Source organism: Eriocheir sinensis, chromosome 24 (genome assembly GCF_024679095.1).
Source record: "Eriocheir sinensis breed Jianghai 21 chromosome 24, ASM2467909v1, whole genome shotgun sequence".
NCBI lineage: Eukaryota > Metazoa > Arthropoda > Malacostraca > Decapoda > Varunidae > Eriocheir > Eriocheir sinensis.
The window spans coordinates 5,663,364-5,683,582 of NC_066532.1; the positions used below are offsets into that span (position 1 = coordinate 5,663,364).

Consider the following 20,219-nt stretch of genomic DNA (forward strand, 5'->3'; position numbering starts at 1 on the left):
ATAGTTATTTGCATTTATTTGTTATTGTTATTCGTCTTCATATATAAAGTTACTGTTTTTGTTTTTGTTGTTGGTGTTGTTGTTGTTGTTCTACTTTATAGATGTATCATTCACCCAGACAGGATATGTGTACTGAAAGAGAGAGAGAGAGAGAGAGAGAGAGAGAGAGAGAGAGAGAGAGAGAGAGAGAGAGAGAGAGAGAGAATGTTCACACTTATCTCTGTCTCATGCAAATTCCGATAGTTTGAAAAGGACAAAGACCACTTTATTCTCTCTCTCTCTCTCTCTCTCTCTCTCTCTCTCTCTCTCTCTCTAACAGTTTCTCTATGTATTTCCAAGCTTATATTACTCACTACTGCATTGGTTCCTATAATGTTTTCTCTTTTTTTCTTCTCTTATTTATACTCTTTACATTTATTTAACTTGCATATGTCTTCTTATTTCTCTTATTCCTTCTTATTCCTTCTTATTTGTCGTTAGCATTCATTATAACTCACTATCTCCTTTTCCTTCTTCTCTCCTTTTCCTCCTCCATTGACTCCTCCTCCTCTTCCTTTTTCCTCCTCCTCCTCCGCCTCCGTCTCTTATGCAGAATTATATATACCATTAATTTTTCTTCCTTCTCCTCTTCTTCTCCTTCTCATTTTTCTTCTCCTTTTCATTTTCCTTCTCATCCTCATTATCAGTTTCTTCCTGCTCTGTCTCTTTGTTAGTCTGTATTTCGCTCTCCTTCGTCTGTCTGTTTGTCTCTGTTAATCTGTATCTCTCTGTCTCACCTTGTCTGGTTGCCCGTCTGTCTCCCTTCTAGTCTGTACCTCTTTGTCTCACTTTGTTTGTGTGTCTGTGTCTTTTTGTCTGTGATCTGTCTGCCTATGCGTCAAAGAGCAACAGTTTCCGCCTGAGCAGGGAAGGAAGTGAAGGCTCCTGACTGTCTGAGGAAACTCGTAATTTCTTTCTGCTTTATTTGCTTTTATTCGTGTTTTTTTTTCTCTGTTCATTCCGGTGCTTGGACGCGTCGCATATCTCTTCTTTTGTGTCCGCATCCTGGTGTGTGTGTGCGTGTGTGTGTGTGTGTGTGTGTGTGTGTGTGTGTGTGTGTGTGTGTCCTATTACTCCCATTTTTCCCCTTGTATTCAGCTGTTCAACTTCAACAAATCCTACGAAGAAAGGCTTTCTACCCTTAACATGTTCTCTCTTGAGAAACGTCGCCTCCGAGGAAAACTGATCGAATGTTTTAAAATACTTAATGGTTTCACGAATGTAGACAGATCAACATTGTTTATGATCGATGACACTTTGCGCACGAGGAACAATGGCGTAAAACTCAGATGTAGACAAGTAAATTCAGACTGCACCAAATTTTTCTTCACCAACGTTGTAGTGCGAGAATGGAATAAGCTCCCATCATCAGTGGTCCAGTGTAACACGATTGACTCCTTCAAAAATAAGCTCGACCGTCACTTCCTTCAACTTAATATCAACTAGAGTAGAAATGCAACGTTTTGGAGTCTTCTGATTAATGTAAAATCACTTAGGTTTAAGGACAGACCACCAAGTCTGGACCATGGGGTCTGTGTGGTCTGATTTTCTATGTAAATCTGTCTTGTGTGTCTGTCTTTCTGTCTATTTGTCTGTCTGTCAGTTCCTGTCCTGTACAACCACTTCACGTTTCCATGATTAACGAACGGGCACGTGAGATTTGGAAGGTCAGGGAGGGAGGGTAAGGGCGGGAAGGTAAGGGCGGGAAGATAAAGTCGGGAAGGGAAGGGGAGGGGGAGGTAAGGGGTGGGATGGTGAGGTCGGGAAGATAAAGTCGGGAAGGCAAGGAAGGGAAAGTAAGGTAGGGAAGGTAAGGGAGGGAAGGTAAGGTAAGGAAAATAAAGTCGAGAAGGCAAAGGAGGGAAGGTAAGGGGTGGGAAGGTAAGGTCGGGAAGGTAAGGTCGGGAAGGTAAGGTCAGGAAGGTAAGGTCGGGAAGATAAGGTCGGGAAGGTAAGGTCGGGAAGGTAAGGTCGGGAAGGTAAGGGCGGGAAGGAAAGGTCGGGAAGGTAAGGTCGGGAAGATAAGGTCGGGAAGGTAAGGTCGGGAAGATAAAGGCGGGAAGGTAAGGGCGGGAAGGTAAGGTCGGGAAGGTATATTGGCGGGACTTTTTGTTGCTTTTTGTTTTATTACCCTTGGCCTCTCTCCATTGATGTGTAAAAAAAGGGCGGGAAGGTAGAGAAAGATTAGTGCATTCAGGTAAGGGCATGGTAAGGGGGTCTCGTAAATAAGGTCGAGCTGTCTCCCTTACTGTAAAAAAAAAAAAAGGGCGGGAAGGCAGGGAAAGATAAGTGCATTCAGGTAAGACAGGTAAGGTAAGGGGGTCTCGTAAATAAGGTCGAGCTGTCTCCTTTACTGTAAAAAAAGGGCGTGAATGTAGAGAAAGATTAGCGCACTCAGGTAAGGGCAGGTAAGGTCAGGGGATCTCGTAAATAAGGTTAAGGGGTTTATTGCGCCTTGCTGTTCCTGCTGACGCCACATCCGGCCGAGGGGCGAGGAGATAAAGGCCAGGCGATTAGCAGCATTAAGGCGCGTGAGATAAGGCGATAAGGGCGAGGCAGTGTGGGAGGCAGATACCGAGCGCTTATCAAGGCCGTTCGTGGAAGTGGAGTCTCGAAGGTGGAGGAGGAGGAGGAGGAGGAGAAGGAACAGAAGGAAGAGGAACAGAAATGTGGAGGAAGAGGAGGAGGAGGAGAAGGAACAGAAGGAAGAGGAACAGAAAGGTGGAGGAAGGAGGAGGAGGATGAACAGAAGGAAGAGGAACAGAAAGGTGGAGGAAGAGGAGGAGGAGGAGGAGGAACAGAAGGAAGAGGAACAGAAAGATGGAGGAAGAGGAGGAGGAGGAGGAGGAGGAACAGAAGGAAGAGGAACAGAAAGGTGGAGGAAGAGGAGGAGGAGGAGGAGGAACAGAAGGAAGAGGAACAGAAAGGTGGAGGAAGAGGAGGAGGAGGAGAAGGAACAGAAGGAAGAGGAACAGAAAGGTGGAGGAAGAGGAGGAGGAGGAGGAGGAGGAGGAACAGAAGGAAGAGGAACAGAAAGGTGGAGGAAGAGGAGGAGGAGGAGAAGGAACAGAAGGAAGAGGAACAGAAAGGTGGAGGAGGAGGAGGAGGAGGAGGAACATAAGGAAGAGGAACAGTAAGGTGGAGGAAGAGGAGGAGGAGGAGAAGGAACAGAAGGAAGAGGAACAGAAAGATGGAGGAAGAGGAGGAGGAGGAGGAGGAACAGAAGGAAGAGGAACAGAAAGATGGAGGAAGAGGAGGAGGAGGAGGAACAGAAGGAAGAGGAACAGAAAGATGGAGGAAGAGGAGGAGGAGGAGGAGGAACAGAAGGAAGAGGAACAGAAAGGTGGAGGAAGAGGAGGAGGAGGAGGAGGAACAGAAGGAAGAGGAACAGAAAGATGGAGGAAGAGGAGGAGGAGGAGGAGGAACAGAAGGAAGAGGAACAGAAAGGTGGAGGAAGAGGAGGAGGAGGAGGAGGAACAGAAGGAAGAGGAACAGAAAGATGGAGGAAGAGGAGGAGGAGGAGGAGGAACAGAAGGAAGAGGAACAGAAAGATGGAGGAAGAGGAGGAGGAGGAGGAGGAACAGAAGGAAGAGGAACAGAAAGATGGAGGAAGAGGAGGAGGAGGAGGAACAGAAGGAAGAGGAACAGAAAGATGGAGGAAGAGGAGGAGGAGGAGGAGGAGGAACAGAAGGAAGAGGAACAGAAAGGTGGAGGAAGAGGAGGAGGAGGAGGAGGAACAGAAGGAAGAGGAACAGAAAGATGGAGGAAGAGGAGGAGGAGGAGGAGGAACAGAAGGAAGAGGAACAGAAAGGTGGAGGAAGAGGAGGAGGAGGAGGAGGAGGAGTAGGAACAGAAGGAAGAGAAACAGAAAGGTTGAGGAAGAGGAGGAGGAGGAGGAGAAGAAGGAGGAGAAGGAACAGAAGGAAGAGGAGCAGAAAGGTGGAGGAAGAGGAGGAGGAGGAGGAGAAGGAACAGAAGGAAGAGGAACAGAAAGGTGGAGGAAGAGGAAGAGGAGGAGGAGGAGGAGGAAGAGGAACAGAAAGGTGGAGGAAGAAGAAAAGAAGAAGGGGTTAAGAAAGGGTATAGAGAAGGAATAAGAGATAAAGGAGACATAAGGAGAAGGAGATAAAGGGAAGGTATAGAGGAGGAGAAAGAGGAGTAGGAGGATATGGAAGAGACGTAAGCAGAAGGAAAATGAGTAGGAGGAGGAGGAGGAGGAGGAGGAGGAGGAGGAAGAGATGAATGAAAGGTAAAGAGGAAAAGGGGGAGGAGAAAAAGGACAGGTTTGGAGGAGAATTTTTAAGCTGGAGGAAAAGGAGGAGGAGATATTTGAATGATATGGAGGAGTAGGAGGAGATGTAGGAATCTGGTAAAAGGAGATAACAGAAGGAGGAAGGAAGGAAAAAAAGGAAGAGATTGATAAAGACACGACAGAGACAGGAAGGAAAAAGGAGAAGGTTGATAAAAATGAGCCAACAGGAAGATAAATGAAAGAAAAAAGGAGAACAAATGTAATAGGAAGAAGAGAGAGGGAGGAAAAAGAGGAGAAGAAGATTGATAAAAAGACACAACAGGAAAAGAACAGGAAGGAAACAGGAGAACAGATGGAACAGGAAGAAGAGAGAGGGAGGAAAAAGAGGAGAAGAAGATTGATAAGATGAGACAAAAGGAAGAGAAAGGAAGGAAACAGGAGAACAGATGGAACAGGAAGAAGAGAGAGGGAGGAAAAAGAGGAGAAGAAGATTGATAAAAAGACACAACAGGAAAAGAACAGGAAGGAAACAGGAGAACAGATGGAACAGGAAGAAGAGAGAGGGAGGAAAAAGAGGAGAAGAAGATTGATAAGATGAGACAAAAGGAAGAGAAAGGAAGGAAAAAGGAGAACAGATGGAACAGGAAGAAGAGAGAGGAAGGAAAAAGAAAAGGAGAAGATAGATAAAAGGACACAACAGGAAAATAACAGGAAGGAAACACACACAACACGATATAAATACATGAAATCAAATAAATAAAAAGAACAGTTATAAAACAAATCCAAACATAACAGAACATGATATAGAACAACAGGAAAGCCATAAACACACCGGGCTCATAAAACACGTCACGAGGTATACTGGCACGTGAGAGCCGAGTACACCCACACTCACAATCTATCTCGGTCACTCTGAATGAACCAAGTGTGGAAACGTCAATCACTGGGGCCGGTGTTGTCAGACGCCTCCAACCCTCGCAGCAACTGTTTCCAAAGGCCGGAAAGTAGATCAATCGGGTTTTAATGCGTGATTTTTTAGGTTCATGGTAGAGAAGAAGGGTCAAACTACCGCTGGAAATGCCCAAAACTCCCACGAAAGCCTTGTCAAATCTATGTGTCTTAGGTTCGTGGTACTGAAGAAGGGTCAAACTACCACTAGGTCATAAAACTACCGCTGGAAATGCAGAAAACTCCCACGAAAGCCTTGTCAAATCTATGTTTCTTAGGTTCGTGGTACAGAAGAAGGGTCAAACTACCGCCAGGTTCATAAAACTATCCCTGGAAAGGCACGGCACTCCCACGAAAGCCTTGTCAAATATGTGTTTCTTAGGTTCACGGTACAGAAGAAGGGTCAAACTAATACCAGGGCCATAGAACCACCCCTGGAAAGGCACGGCACTCCCACGAAAGCCTTGTCAAATATGTGTTTCTTAGGTTCACGGTACAGAAGAAGGGTCAAACTAATACCAGGGCCATAGAACCACCCCTGGAAAGGCACGGCACTCCCACGAAAGCCTTGTCAAATAAGTGTTCCTTAGGTTCACGGTACAGAAGAAGGGTCAAACTAATACCAGGGCCATAGAACCACCCCTGGAAAGGCACGGCACTCCCACGAAAGCCTTGTCAAATAAGTGTTCCTTAGGTTCACGGTACAGAAGAAGGGTCAAACTAACACCAGGGCCACAGAACCACCCCTGGAAAGGCCCAAAACTCCCATGAAAGCCTTGTCAAATATGTGCACTTGGGCGACGAAATGATTAAAAATAAGTGCCCTCAGCCCCTATATCATCGTTAGTCAGTCTCCAAGTCACTATCAGCGGGGCCCAGCGAGGGGAGTGATTGTGGCGTCCCAGTAATGTGTTATCTTAGTGGGCCGTGGCGGGAAGGGATTTTATTTATATTTTCATGTGCTGCCTGTAGCGCTACAGGCAGCACATGAAAATATAAATAAAATCCTCTTTGTAAAGTGGCTGTACTATGAGATATTTTTTGTAATGACTGTTTTCCTTATGCCATTACGTGATACCGGTAATGCATTTCATCGTGATATATTTACGGCCACCTAACACAACCTCACTTCAATTGGTCAGGTCAGTTATCCTTCGTACTGATCAGTTTCATTAATAGTTCTCATTCATCTAAATAAGCCGGAGTCATTCAGCAATTTACTCCGCCAAATCAAACGAAATTTGACGAGGCTCATTATGCCACTTAATATAATTCCCCCTGGCAGAACCTTTACGTGACCTGGCCAGCGACCAACGGGACTTTCTTGCATCAAATTTTATATTTTTTTCTATTTGTTTGACTTTTTTTATCTTGAGGAATTTTTATTAACTTGTATCTATTTGGCTTCATTTGCGTATAGGCCAACGCGCGCGCGTAGGCACGCGCACGCGCGTAGTCTTTCTTGAGGGGCTTCCTGGACGGCCCCAGCCCATTAGTGACGCAGGCGAATTTTCTTTATAGTGGCTGCCGTGATGTATGACTCTTGCTAGGCCCATGCTGCCCGCCAGTGCTCCTCTTGACCGAAGTCGCTGAAGTCAGGGTTGATTGAGTCTCTGGGCGGCATGTGGATAACCTTCCGACACTCGGCGATGGTTTGAAAAATCAGTGTTTCGGTCAGAGACGGATTGAATATAAAAGCTATGTATTCGAAGTTATGTATCAATAATTATATAAAATCACTCAATAATCAGGAAAAGACTACAAACACATCTCTCTTAACCAATGCATAGAGGTGACGAGAGGCGTTATAATCTCTACATGTAGGTAAAGCTATTATAGGTAACTTAAAATCAACGTCTACAGTAGCTATTTCTTTCTCTACAATCACTTATCAACCAGGAAAGGATTATAACTATCTCTCTTAGCCAATTCACTGAGGCGATGAGAGGCGGAGCGTGGTCACAGTGCTGATAACAAGGGAGGGATGGTGCTGCTGGGTGCTGGTTTGGCGTCTCTGCTGAGTGCTGAGTTGGCAGGGCGTCACTAAGGGCGGTGGTGGTGAATGATGATGGTCGTGATGGTGGTGGTGGTGGTGAGCTGGTGACACTGGGCATAGGTGACTCACGCCTCTCAGACAAGCTTGACTCATCTGTTTCTTATTTACTCATGAGGAATACTCGTGTTGTGTGCTGATTCTCGTTCTGTACTTGTATTTTTTTTATCTCTGTCGGTGTCTGTGTGTGTGTCTGTCTGTTTGTCTTTCTGTACTTCTATGTGTGTGTGCTTGTCTGGATACTCGTAACATATTTGTATCCTCTGTCTGTGTGTGTTGTTTGCCTGTGTTTGAAGTCTAGGGTCTGGCTCTCCGGTTTTCGTTATGTTGTCAGTCAGCGATGCCAATTTGTACGCACGCAACATCGCTAGGAAGAATGCGGCGCTCTCAGTCACTCACTCACTCACTCGTCAACTCACTAACCAACTAACTCACTCACTCACCCACTCTCTCATTCACTTATTCGTTCTTCAATTCATTCATCTCTTTATCACATACTAACTTTCTTACACTCACTCACACTTACTCACTCACTCACTCACTCACTCTATCTGTCTTTCCATCCTTCCTTCCGTTCCTTCATCCCTTAATCACCCACAAACTTTCTAACTCCCTCCCTCCCTCCCTCCCTTCCTTCACTCACTCACTCACTCACTCACTCACTCACTCACTCTATCTGTCTTTCCATCCTTCCTTCCGTTCCTTCATCCCTTAATCACCCACAAACTTTCTAACTCCCTCCCTCCCTTCCTCCCTCCCTCCCTCCTTCCTTCACTCACTCACTCACTCACTCATTCACCTCATCCTTTCGTCCTTTCCTTCCTTCCACGTATTATCGAACTGACTCACGCACTTTTTAACTCCATTCCTCCCTCCCTCACTCACTCAACTTCACCTACCAACATTCTCACGCCCAGCTGGACCAGAAAAACACAGAAACACAATCAGCTACACCTTGATGGCTTGACTAATTGATCCTCGGGTTTGTGTCCTCGTTGCAACCGGCCCAGCAAGGTGACCCGAAGCCAATCAGTGTTGTCTTCAGGTGCAGGAAAAGGTGATCATAGGTGTTTGTGTGTTGGGTCTGAGCTCAGCATGTTGCCCTCTGTAAACACCACCACCATCAGTTACGTAAGATGACTGACTGACTGCGTTGCGTTGGGTTATGAAATGAAGGGACGAGGTTACGAAAGTGTGTGTTATGTTTTGTGTTTTGAAAGGCGTGATTTTTCTGTGTTTTTGTTTTGTTTTATACCTTACTGACGGCGTTGAGTTAGGAAACGAAGGGTCAGGTTACGGAAGTTTTTTTTATTTTTTTATATGTGTGTTTGAAATGCTCGTTTTTTGTGTGCGTTTTTTTTTTTTTTTTTTTGCGTTTAAGGTGTGTTTTACGATAGATATATAGATAAATTAGTTACACACACACACACACACACACACACACACACACACACAGTGGACGAATTTACATTAAAACAAAAACTAATTTCTCTTTCGTTTATGTACGTTTCTTTTTCTTTTTACTGTTCAAACACAAAAATTTCAAGAGTTTTATGGTTTGTTTCTTTCAGTGTGTGTGTGTGTGTGTGTGTGTGTGTGTGTGTGTGTGTGTGTGTGTGTGTGTGTGTGTGTGTGTGTGTGTGTGTGTGTGTGTGTGTGTGTGTGTGTGTGTGTGTGTGCTACCTGCTTCCCTCACTCAGCAAGTCGTCACCCTCGCCTCAAGACACGTACAAACCTCGAACTTGTTGCGTTGCGTCATGTCCTGAACGGGTCACGGGATGCGCCAGGGATGTATTTTACTCCTTACAAATAGAGAAGTAATTGCTTGGGGCGTGTTCGTTTGAGATCAAGGGCCATATTCCCATACATGTTTGACAAGGCTTTCGTGTGAGTTTTGGGCATGTACAGAGGTAGTTTTATGGCCCTTCTGGTAATTTGATCATGAAGGGAAAGGAAGGGAAAGGACGGCGGTATTGGACTGAGAAAATAGAAGGGTACTGGTGAAGGGAAGGGAAGAGGAGAGAAGAAATGGGGAATTGCGAAGGAAATGGAGGAATATAATGGGTTAGAGGTGATAAAGGAGAAGGGAGAGAAAGAAAAGGTAAGGGAAAAAAAGGAAAAAAAAAGAGTGATGGGAGAGGGAATGGAAGAGGAGAGAAGAAATGGGGAATTGCGAAGGAAATAGAGGAATATAATGGGTTGGAGATGATAAAGGAGAAGGGAGAGAAAGAAAAGGTAAGGGAAACAGGAAAAAAAGAGTGATGGGCAAGGGAATGAAAGAGGAATGAAGAAATAGGGGGTTTTGAAGGATATGGAGGAATGGTTAGAGGTGGCGATTCTTTTGTGCCATGAAGCTATAAAAACACTCCTTAGAATGCGACTGATCTCCTTGTCGGCCTTTGGAAATAGTTGATGTGAGGGGCGGAAGCGTCTGAGAATACCGGCACAGGCAGATGACCTCTTATTTGACCTCTTTCTTGACCTATCTTCTGGCCAATCTTCTCTTCTCTTTTATATAGGAGCAGTGATTAGCAGACTTTTTTTTGTTTTGTTTTTATTTATATTTCCCCTTGAGTTGCTTCCTTTACTGTACAAGAAAGGTGGATGGAGAGCATTGCTACTCCTATAAAGCAAGTCAGCACTATTTTTTTCGCTTTTTTCCCGTTAATGATGAAAAGCAGGTGTGCAGTGTGTTAGAGATAGAGGGATTAAGAACACACACACACACACACACACACACACACACACACACACACACACACACACACACACACACACACACACATCTTTATTTCCCAACACGGCGTAAAGGTGAACGTGCGCATTAAAATCAATAAAGAATTAACCTTTTGCACCTGCACGCTCTCACCTGGCGACACTTGTTCCCCGCATCGCCAGACACAACACGCCCTTTAGCCAGCGGCGGCGATGGCGGCCAAATGTCACGTCTTTTTAAACATTAGAAGAAAAATATAATCAGTCTGATGGTGTGTGTGAGTGTGAGTGTGTGTGTGTGTGTGTGTGTGTGTGTGTGTGTGTGTGTGTGTGTGTGTGTGTGTGTGTTGATGGCCAGTTTGCCTGTTGTGTAGGCCCCGGGGCTCTCATAATATTATAACGTGTGTGTGTGAGTGTGAGTGTGTGTGTGTGTGTGTGTGTGTGTGTGTGAGTGTGTGTGTGTGTGTGTGTGTGTGGTGTGTGTGTGTGGTGTGGTGTGTGTGTGTGTGTGTGTGTGTGTGTGTGTGTGTGTGTGTGTGTGTGTGTGTGTGTGTGTGTGTGTGTGTGTGTGTGTGTGTGTGTTGATGGCCAGTTTGCCTGTTGTGTAGGCCCCGGGGCTCTCAAAATATTATAACGTGTGTGTGTGTGTGTGTGTGTGTGTGTGTGTGTGTGTGTGTGTGTGTGTGTGTGTGTGTGTGTGTGTTATCTCCCTCACAGAAGAAGGGTCAAACTACCACAAGGATCATAAAACTACCCCTTTAAATGTGTGTGTGTGTGTGTGTGTGTGTGTGTGTGTGTGTGTGTGTGTGTGTGTGTGTGTGTGTGTGTGTGTGTGTGTGTGTGTGTGCGCTGGCTCCTTCACAGAAGAAGGGTCAAACTACCACAAGGATCATAAAACTAGTACCCCTGTAAATGCCCCTCAAAAACTCCCTCCTACGAAAGCCTTATCAAACATGTGAACTTGGGCGCCGAAATGTTTAAAAATATGACCCTGAGTGAATGTGGCGGTGTGTTACGTATCAAAGGAAGGGAAAAGTTCATGATAAAAGGTGAAAGAGGATAAATTGCGTTGCCTTAAGGGGTGTGGAAAAATACTTATATCGCGTTTGAGAGGGAAGAAAGGAAAACTACACCCGTCTACAGTACTTTGAGGGAGAAAAAAAGTCTTGTAGAGAAAAGGGGGAATCAAAGAGAGAGAATTGTTTTTAGTAGATCAAAGGGCGAGGAAGTAATGGGGTGATACGACTGTTTTTCCTCCTCTCAGTCTTTTAGTTTGGGCTTGACTTTTGTTGCTGTTATCTGGTCACGAAATATTACTTGGTGTTGGATTTTGTGTTGGTATGACTGCTTTGGGTTATGAAGTGTTAGGTAATAGTGAGAGGGACAGACAGACAGGCAGACACGAACAGAGACACAAACAAACAGACAGACAGACAAACAAACACAGAGGCAGACAGACTTACACACAAACAGATTCAGACAGACAGACAGACAAAACACAGAGGCAGACAGACTTACACACAAACAGATTCAGACAGACAGACAGACAAAACACAGAGGCAGACAGATTTACACACAAACAGATTCAGACAGACAGACAAACAAAACACAGAGGCAGACAGACTTACACACAAACAAACAGACAGACAGACAAACAAACACAGAGGCAGACAGACTTACACACAAACAGATTCAGACAGACAGACAGACAAAACACAGAGGCAGACAGATTTACACACAAACAGATTCAGACAGACAGACAGACAAAACACAGAGGCAGACAGACTTACACACAAACAGATTCAGACAGACAGACAGACAAAACACAGAGGCAGACAGACTTACACACAAACAGATTCAGACAGACAGACAGACAAAACACAGAGGCAGACAGACTTACACACAAACAGATACAGACAGACAGACAGACAAACACAGAGGCAGACAGACTTACACACAAACAGACACAGATACAGACAGACAGACAGACAAACACAGAGGCAGACAGACATACACACACACAAACGGACACAGACAGACAGAAAGATAGACAAACAAATATACACACAGACATACAGACACACACACAGACACAATACAATAATGAGAGGCGGATTTGTAGTAGGATGATGAGTAAAATCCAAACACAGACACCGACAAACAGACACAAACAGACAGATATACAGTGTTGAGGCCAGCTTGAGGGACTCCAGCGTGCGAAGGTTATGGAGTGAGAAAACCATTATGTAACCCGTTCAATATTATAACCTTGCCATTATCATTAATATTATTAGTTTCGGTAAAGGTTGTAGGTAATAGTGATAACTTTTCCTGCTTATTTATTCACTTATTTATTCAGGAGCATAATATCATAGGTCTGCCTTGGTTAATATTTGTAGCAGTATGGTTGCCCGCTTTCCCAAGCCTCCGTGGCACAATTGGTTAGCGCGTTCGGCTGTTAACCGAAAGGTTGGTGGTTCGAGCCCACCCGGGGGCGCACATTTTATTTTTGTTAGGAGAGTGTTCCTTTAGAACGTTAGAACATCATGATGTCAGGGATTTGCAAGCATGTTCTGTTCGTGTGGGAGGGGAGAATGATTTGTGTGATTAGAGGCGGAATGAAATTGATGACATGTCTTTGGTCGTGTTTCATGTCTAAAAAGTGTATTCGTGTTTGATTATTTGTTTGCTTGGTTGGAAAATGAGGAGGAGGAGGAGGAGGAAAAGAAGGAGGAGGAGTAGAGGGCTAAGTTCAAAAATGATTAGTAACTGGAGTAAAAATAGAAGAAGGTCCAAAATTAGAGCTTAAACTACGAACATAAGTGTCAGAAGATAAAAACCACCGTTATCTCACCAACACCTCTAACACTCGGTCCCTTTTGTCTCCCACAGCCAGTGTTGCGTTGAGGAGGAGACCTGGCGTAGTGTTGCGTAGTGTTGCGTGGTGTCGCGAAGAATGAAGAAAACGAGCGGGCCCTCAACCTAACGTAAGTACTGCTTCTCTGTATTTCGTTTTTACCTTTGTCTTTATTTTGCCGCTGTTTGTATGTGAGTATGGATGGATGGATGGATGTATTTATGTTTGTATATTGGGATTTGAATTTTTGTTAAAGAATGGAAGGTTTAATTGCGTTCGTTGTTGGTGAAAAGGAAAGACAAGAAAAGGAAGGAAAATATAGTTGCTTCTAATATTTGTATAGTGCGTTATTGTAAGCTTTTTCCTTCATCATCATCATCATCATCATCATCACCATCATCAGAACCCTTTCCCCTTTTCCCTTTTATTCCTTTATCTTCCTTTCTTCTCCTTCTTCCTCCTTCCCTTCCTTTTCTTCCTCGATCGCTCATTCCTTCCCCTTATTTCCTTCCCTTCCTTTCCCTTCCTTTTTTTCCTTTCCTCTCTTTCTCCCTTTTCCTCCCCTTCACTTTCGTTCTCTCCAACCCCACCACCACCACCACCACCACCCTCACCCCCCCCCCTTCCCTTCCCTTCCTTTCCCTTCCTTTTTTTCCTTTCCTCTCTTCCTCCCTTTCCCTCCCCTTCTCTTCCGTTCTCTCCAACCCCACCACCACCACCACCACCACCACCCTCACCCCCCCCCCCTTCCCTTCCCTTCCTTTCCCTTCCTTTTTTTCCTTTCCTCTCTTCCTCCCTTTCCCTCCCCTTCTCTTCCGTTCTCTCCAACCCCACCACCACCACCGCCACCCTCACCCCCCCCTTCCCTTCCCTTCCTTTTCTTCCTCGATCGCTCAGTCCTTCCCCTTATTTCCTTCCCTTCCTTTCCCTTCCTTTTTTTCCTTTCCTCTCTTTCTCCCTTTCCCTCCCCTTCTCTTTCGTTCTCTCCAACCCCACCACCACCACCACCGCCACCCTCACCCCCCCCTTCCCTTCCCTTCCTTTCCCTTCCTTTTTTTCCTTTCCTCTCTTCCTCCCTTTCCCTCCCCTTCTCTTCCGTTCTCTCCAACCCCCCCCCCCCCCTTCCCTTCCCTTCACCTCCCTCCAGCCTACCCTTCCTCCCTCCCTCCCCCCCAACACTTCCTTCCCTAAGAGTGATGTGATCTAATCTGTTACGTTAATTTCCCTTAGCGTGTAATGGACAGCAGATGTGTTGCCTCGCCCTCATCAATGGGATTTAGTCAGTCTGATCCACCTCCCCTTCCTCCCCTTCTTTCCTTCCCTTCCTTTTATTTACCTCCCTTTCTCTCTTCCCTTTCTTTTCTCCTCTTCCCTTTTTTCCTTATCGGCGTATTCCTTTCTCTTCCTTCCTTCTCTTTTTTCCTCCCCTTATTTCCTCCATTTCCTCTTGTTTCCCTCCCTTTTATTTTCCCTTTCATTCCTCCTCTTCCCTTTTTACCTTGCCGGCGCTTTCCTTTCTCTTCCTTTCTTCTCTTTCTTCCTCCACTTCCCTTTCCTTTCTTCCTCGATCGCTCATTCCTTTCCTTTATTCCCTTCCTTTTCCCTTCCTTTTTTCCTTTCCTCTCTTTCTCCCTTTCCCTCCTCATCCCTTTCCTTCCGTTCCCTTTCCTTCCATCCTCCCCTTCCCTTCCCTTCCTTCCATCCCTTCCATTCTTCCCCTTATTTCCTTCCCTTCCCTTCTTTTTTTTCCTTTCCTCTCTTCATCCCTCCCCTCCCCTTCCCTTCCATCCTTCCCTACCATCCTCCCCTTCCTTTCCCCTCCCTCCATCCCTTCCATCCTTCCTTTCCCTTCTCGTCTTTCCTATAGACACATTACTGACTCGGTCGAACTCACGTGTATCCCTTACCAACACGGTCATTTTAAACTCGGCTAAAAATAAGAACGAAGAAAGAGGCGGCTGATGCGTGCATGTCGGTGGATCTTGGGTTGCCTTGGGTCATGTCCGAAGCCTCACAATGGACAAACTGCGAATCGTCGGCCTTCCACACCCTCACGTTCATACCCAGACATGTGCGCGGAGCTTATCATGTCACCTGCCGTCTCAGCCTTCGCGGGTCAAAGGTGTGGTGGCTGGGCGTTCGGGGAAGTTAAGGGAATGGGGCTCTGATTGTGGCCAGTGTCTGCTTGTGTGTATTTGTGTTTGTATTTGGAGCTCCGTGAATATGAACCTCTGCAGGACATTATTGAGCCTCCGTAGGGCATAGGTATTGAGTCTGAATGCTTAGGAAAGTAAAGGAAATGAGGAAAAAGAGGAAAAACAGAAGTAAAGTTGGAGGAAAAAGTAGGAGGAGAAAGACGATGAAAAAAGAAAAACACGTATCGTAGAAGAAGGATAAAGGAGAACGGAAAGGGAGGAGAAGGAAGAAAAGGAGAAAAAAATGAAGATAGCAGTTATAGTAGAAGGAAAAAAGGAGAAGGAGGAAGAAAGAAATGATCTGGAGGATGAGGAAGAGGAAGAAGAAGAAGAGAAAGAGGTAGAGGAAAGTACTTAAGGTAATGAAACTCTGACTAGGTGAAGGGAAACGTCCCTCTCTATCATTACCTCCTTCCGACGCTGTCCAGACCTTCACTCACAGCTCACGAAGAACCCAGACGCGTGTCCTCAGCCCTTCTCTCTTCCCCGTCGCCTTCTCTACGTTTTCCCAAGTCCTCAGATCAGTTTTAACCCGTCCGCTGCGATTGGCACGGATTTGGCCTTCACTGGTAGCCTGGTAACGTATGCTCCCAGGAATTTCTCTGCCTCTGTGGTGGGTAGTGGAGTGTTCCTCATGTGGTATTGGTGTGCTGGACTTCCCCGCCCAAGATGCAGGACCTTACATTTTTCTTCATTGCATTGTAGCAGCCACTTTTTGTTCCATTCCTGTACCTTGGTGATGTCTTCTTTTTCTTCTTCTGATGTCTCCCCGAATTTCCCCGTCTCCAGGTTTCCCCGTCCCCAAATTTCCCCGTCTCCAGGTTTCCCCGTCCCCAAATTTTCCCGTCCCCAGGTTTCCCCGTCCCCAAATTTCCCCGTCTCCAGGTTTCCCCGTCCCCAAATTTCCCCGTCCACAGGTTTCCCCGTCCCCAAATTTTCCCGTCCACAGGTTTCCCCGTCCCCAAATTTCCCCGTCTCCAGGTTTCCCCGTCCCCAAATTTCCCCGTCTCCAGGTTTCCCCGTCCCCAAATTTCCCCGTCCACAGGTTTCCCCGTCCCCAAATTTCCCTGTCCCCAAGTTTCCCCGTCCCCCAGGTTTCCCCGTCCCCAAGTTTCCCCGTCCCCCAGGTTTCCCCGTCCACAGGTTCTCGTGTTTCTGATCCATCACGCCGCTTGACCGTAAACTTAAACGAGGGGCAGAACTAAAGACCAATAATTTACCGATGGTTAGCTCAATGCGGTGTCGGTTCCTCCCTCGGGTTGGAGCGCCACTTAGCTAAGCGCCGAGAAGCGTGCCGAGGGAACTGAACAGCGAGCCTCCGATGTGGACGTCGTATAGAGAGGTAGTTAGGTAGATTTGTTAGATTTGGTTAGATGAAAATAGGTTGATATAAAAGAGTTAGGTTGAGGCAGATTAGGTTGATATAAGATAGGTTAATGCAGGTTAGGTTAGAAAATAGTTAGGCTGATATCAGTTAGGTTTTAAGACGAGTTGGGTCAGGTAAAAATAGTTAAATCGATACGAGACAGCTAGGTTTTAAGGTATATTTGGTTAGGTGAAAATAGTTAGGTTGATATAAGAGTTAGATTGAGGCATGTTAGGTTAGGTGATAAGATTGATGGAAGAACCAAACTTCATTTCAAGAACCATAATAAGAGAATCAGGTAATGCATAATCTTTTCAGCAGATATAAGATAGGTTGACTCATATAAAGGTTATGTAGAGGCAGGTTATACTAGGTTTAAAAGGGCGCTATACAAAGGCTTTCCGACCGACAAACAACTAAACTGGGCCCATATTCTCAAACATTTCGGGACGCATACACTCGCATTTGACAAGGCTTTCGTAGAGGTTGTGTTAGTATATCCACGGGTAGTTTTATGAGCCCTGTGATAGTTTGACAAGGCTTCTTTAGAGGTTGTGTTAGTATATCCACGGGTAGTTTTATGAGCCCTGTGATAGTTTGACAAGGCATCTGTAGAGGTTGTGTTAGCATTTCCATGGGTAGTTTTATGAGCCCTGTGACAGTTTGACAAGGCTGCTGTAGAGGTTGTGTTAGTATATCCACGGGTAGTTTTATGAGCCTTGTGATAGTTTGACAAGGCTTCTGTAGAGGTTGTGTTAGTATATCCACGGGTAGTTTTATGAGCCCTGTGACAGTATGACAAGGCTTCTGTAGAGGTTGTGTTAGTATATCCACGGGTAGTTTTATGAGCCCTGTGATAGTTTGACAAGGCTTCTGCACCATGAACTTGAAGAACACCCATGAGAACCTGTTTCGTCTTATTTATGGCCTTTGGAAATGATTATTGAAAGCCGAAAGCGTCAAAGAGTACAGGACCTGAAGCTACCTGAGGCTGGCTGGCTGGGTGGCTGGCGGGCCGCGGAGGTGGAGGCGGCCATAAATAATTCCTAATGCTCTCCCGTTCAGCGGCAGCGATTGACCACATCCTCCTCGTGTTTCCCGGACGTAAACACGAGCAGACACGGGCTGTTGAGGGCCTGATGGACGGGTGACGGCGGTGCTCATTGTTTTAGTTGGCGGGGAGAGGGAGAGAAGGGGGGGAAGGGGCACTTTGTCAGCGTGTTTGTTTTGGTGAGTGTATGGGTGGTTGGCGGGGTGTTTGTTTTGCTAATAATTTGGTTGAGTGTTGTGTGGTTCTTGATGGACTGATGGGCGGACTGGCGATGGTAGTTGTTTCTGCTGGGCGTTTGTGGATGGCTCTTTGTGAGATTTTTTTTTGCAGTAAAGGAAACAGCTCAAGGACAAAAAAAAACAAAGCAATAATGAAAAAAAAGCCCTCAAATCACTGTTCCTATAAAAAGAGTTAAGAGGAGTGGCCAAAAGAGAGGTCAGTTTCGGGAGTAGAGGTGTCTTGATTCGCTCCTCTTGAAAGAGTTCACGTCGTAGCCAGGTGGAAATTGTTTATAGGGAAGGAGATTGTTGATACTGGTGATTGTTTTATTTCATGATAGTATATCTTTATTGAACGGCTTACATAGTCCAATAATTGTAAGTGTGGTAGTAAAAAGTTTGATATTTTAAGTTTTTAGGCCCGTCATTCTCGCTTTATGGAGTATTACACAGAAAGAGAAAAATGCAAAAGAAAGCAACAGAAAAAAAGAATAGAAATGAAGTATTTAGACGTATATAAAAAAGAAAAAATATAATGTAACACACACACACACACACACACACACACACACACACACACACACACACACACACACCTCCCCAACTCCCTCCCCCCCCAACCCCCATCCCTTCCCCTAACCCAACCCAACCATACCATACGCAACGAGAAAGACAGACAGCAACACGAAAAAGGTCTCGCAACAAGTGCATAGGAAAACATAGAACCGAGAGACGAACAGGCGTGGGTTAGGCCGCCACCTGGCTTATGCAGGGTGACAGGGGCTACAGGTGAACACGGGCGACTCAGGTAAGGGTTGATGTAGCACAGTTTCCAGAGGTTCCAGCCACTCGCGCGCGGCTGCAAGTGTCCGTCATTTTAGGCATTCTGAAAACACTCGATTATTTAGGGGTCGGGTTGGGGGGGCGAGGGAAGGGGGGAGGAGGAGTGGGGAAGGGTGTGGGTGGGTGTGGGGGTACTGTGTGTGTGTGTGTGGGGGTGGGGGTGGGTGTGGGGGGGTACTGTGTGTGTGTGTGTGTGTGTGTGTGTGTGTGTGTGTGTGTGTGTGTGTGTGTGTGTGTGTGTGTGTGTGTGTGAGAGAGAGAGAGAGAGAGAGAGAGAGAGAGAGAGAGAGAGAGAGAGAGAGAGAGAGAGAGAGAGAGAGAGAGAGAGAGAGAGCACACTCACCATGACCTCTCCCTAACACTCCACTAGGGACCAGATTTCGAGAGCAAGCCTTAGGAAATCACACTTTTGGGCACCTGTTCAGAGAGTTTCGCAGGTGTGTGGCGGGAAAGAAAAGACAGAAATGATAAAAAAGAATAATAGTTAAGCAAAAGTAGTTTATATACGTACGTGAACAATAAATCAAACAAAGAAAGAAATACAGTAGTAATAAATGAAAAAAATATAATAAAATAGATAATATAGTAGAAAATAGAACAGAAACAAAATATAAATAAATGATAAAAAGAATAACAGTAACAAAGGAGTTTATATACGTAAATCACACTCAAAGATATAGAAAAAATAGAAGATATAGTAGAACAGATAATATAATAGAAAATAAAATAGAAAAATATAGAAATAAATGATGAAAAGAATAACAGTAAAAATGCAACAATAAATCACACACAAAGAAATTGAAATGAAATAGAAAAAAAGAGAAAAAAAATAGAATAGAATAGATAATATAATAGAAAATAAAATAGAAAAATATAGAAATAAATGATAAAAAGAATAACAAAAAATCTGTTAATATACACACGTGAACAGTAAATCTCACAGCCTTTGCCATCATCACAACGCAACCTAATCGACCTTACCTTACCTTACCTCACCTTACCTTACATTACGCCTCCTTACCTTACCTTACCTCACCTTACCTTACCTCACCTTACCACCTTACCTCACCTTACCTTATCTTACGCTACCTTACCTTACCTTACCTTACCTTACCTTACCTTACCTTATCTTACGCTACCTTACCTTACCTTACCTCACCTTACCTTATCTTACGCTACCTTACCTTACCTTACCTTACCTTAGCTTAGCTTACTTTACTTTAATTTACCTTACCTTACCTCTCCTTACCTTACCTTGTTTTACTTTGCTTTACCTTTCCTTACCTTACCTTACTTTACCTTACCTCACCTTACCTTACCTTATCTTACGGTACCTTACCTTACCTTATCTTACCTTACCTTACCTTACCTTACCTCACCTCACTTTACCTTACCTTACCTCACTTTACCTTACCTCACTTTACCTTACCTTACCTTACCTTACCTCTCCTTACCTTACCTTGCTTTACTTTGCTTTACCTTTCCTTACCTTACCTTACCTTACCTTACCTTACCTTACCTTTCCTTACCTTACCTAACTTTACCTTACCTCACCATACCTTACCTTACCTTACCTTACATTACATTACGCTACCTTACCTTACCTCACCTTACCTTACCTTACCTTACTTTACTTTACTTTACCTTACCTCACCTTACCTTACCTCACCTCACCTTACCTT

The 20,219-nt window shown here is 45.0% G+C and overlaps 1 non-coding gene across 1 annotated transcript; it reads left to right on the forward strand.

Annotated features, from left to right (window-relative positions):
• Nucleotides 1–12,430: 12,430 nt before the first annotated feature.
• On the forward strand, nt 12,431–12,504 carry Trnan-guu (transfer RNA asparagine (anticodon GUU)). Its single transcript has one exon. It is a non-coding gene; the product is annotated as a tRNA-Asn (tRNA).
• The last annotated feature ends 7,715 nt before the right edge of the window (nt 12,505–20,219 follow it).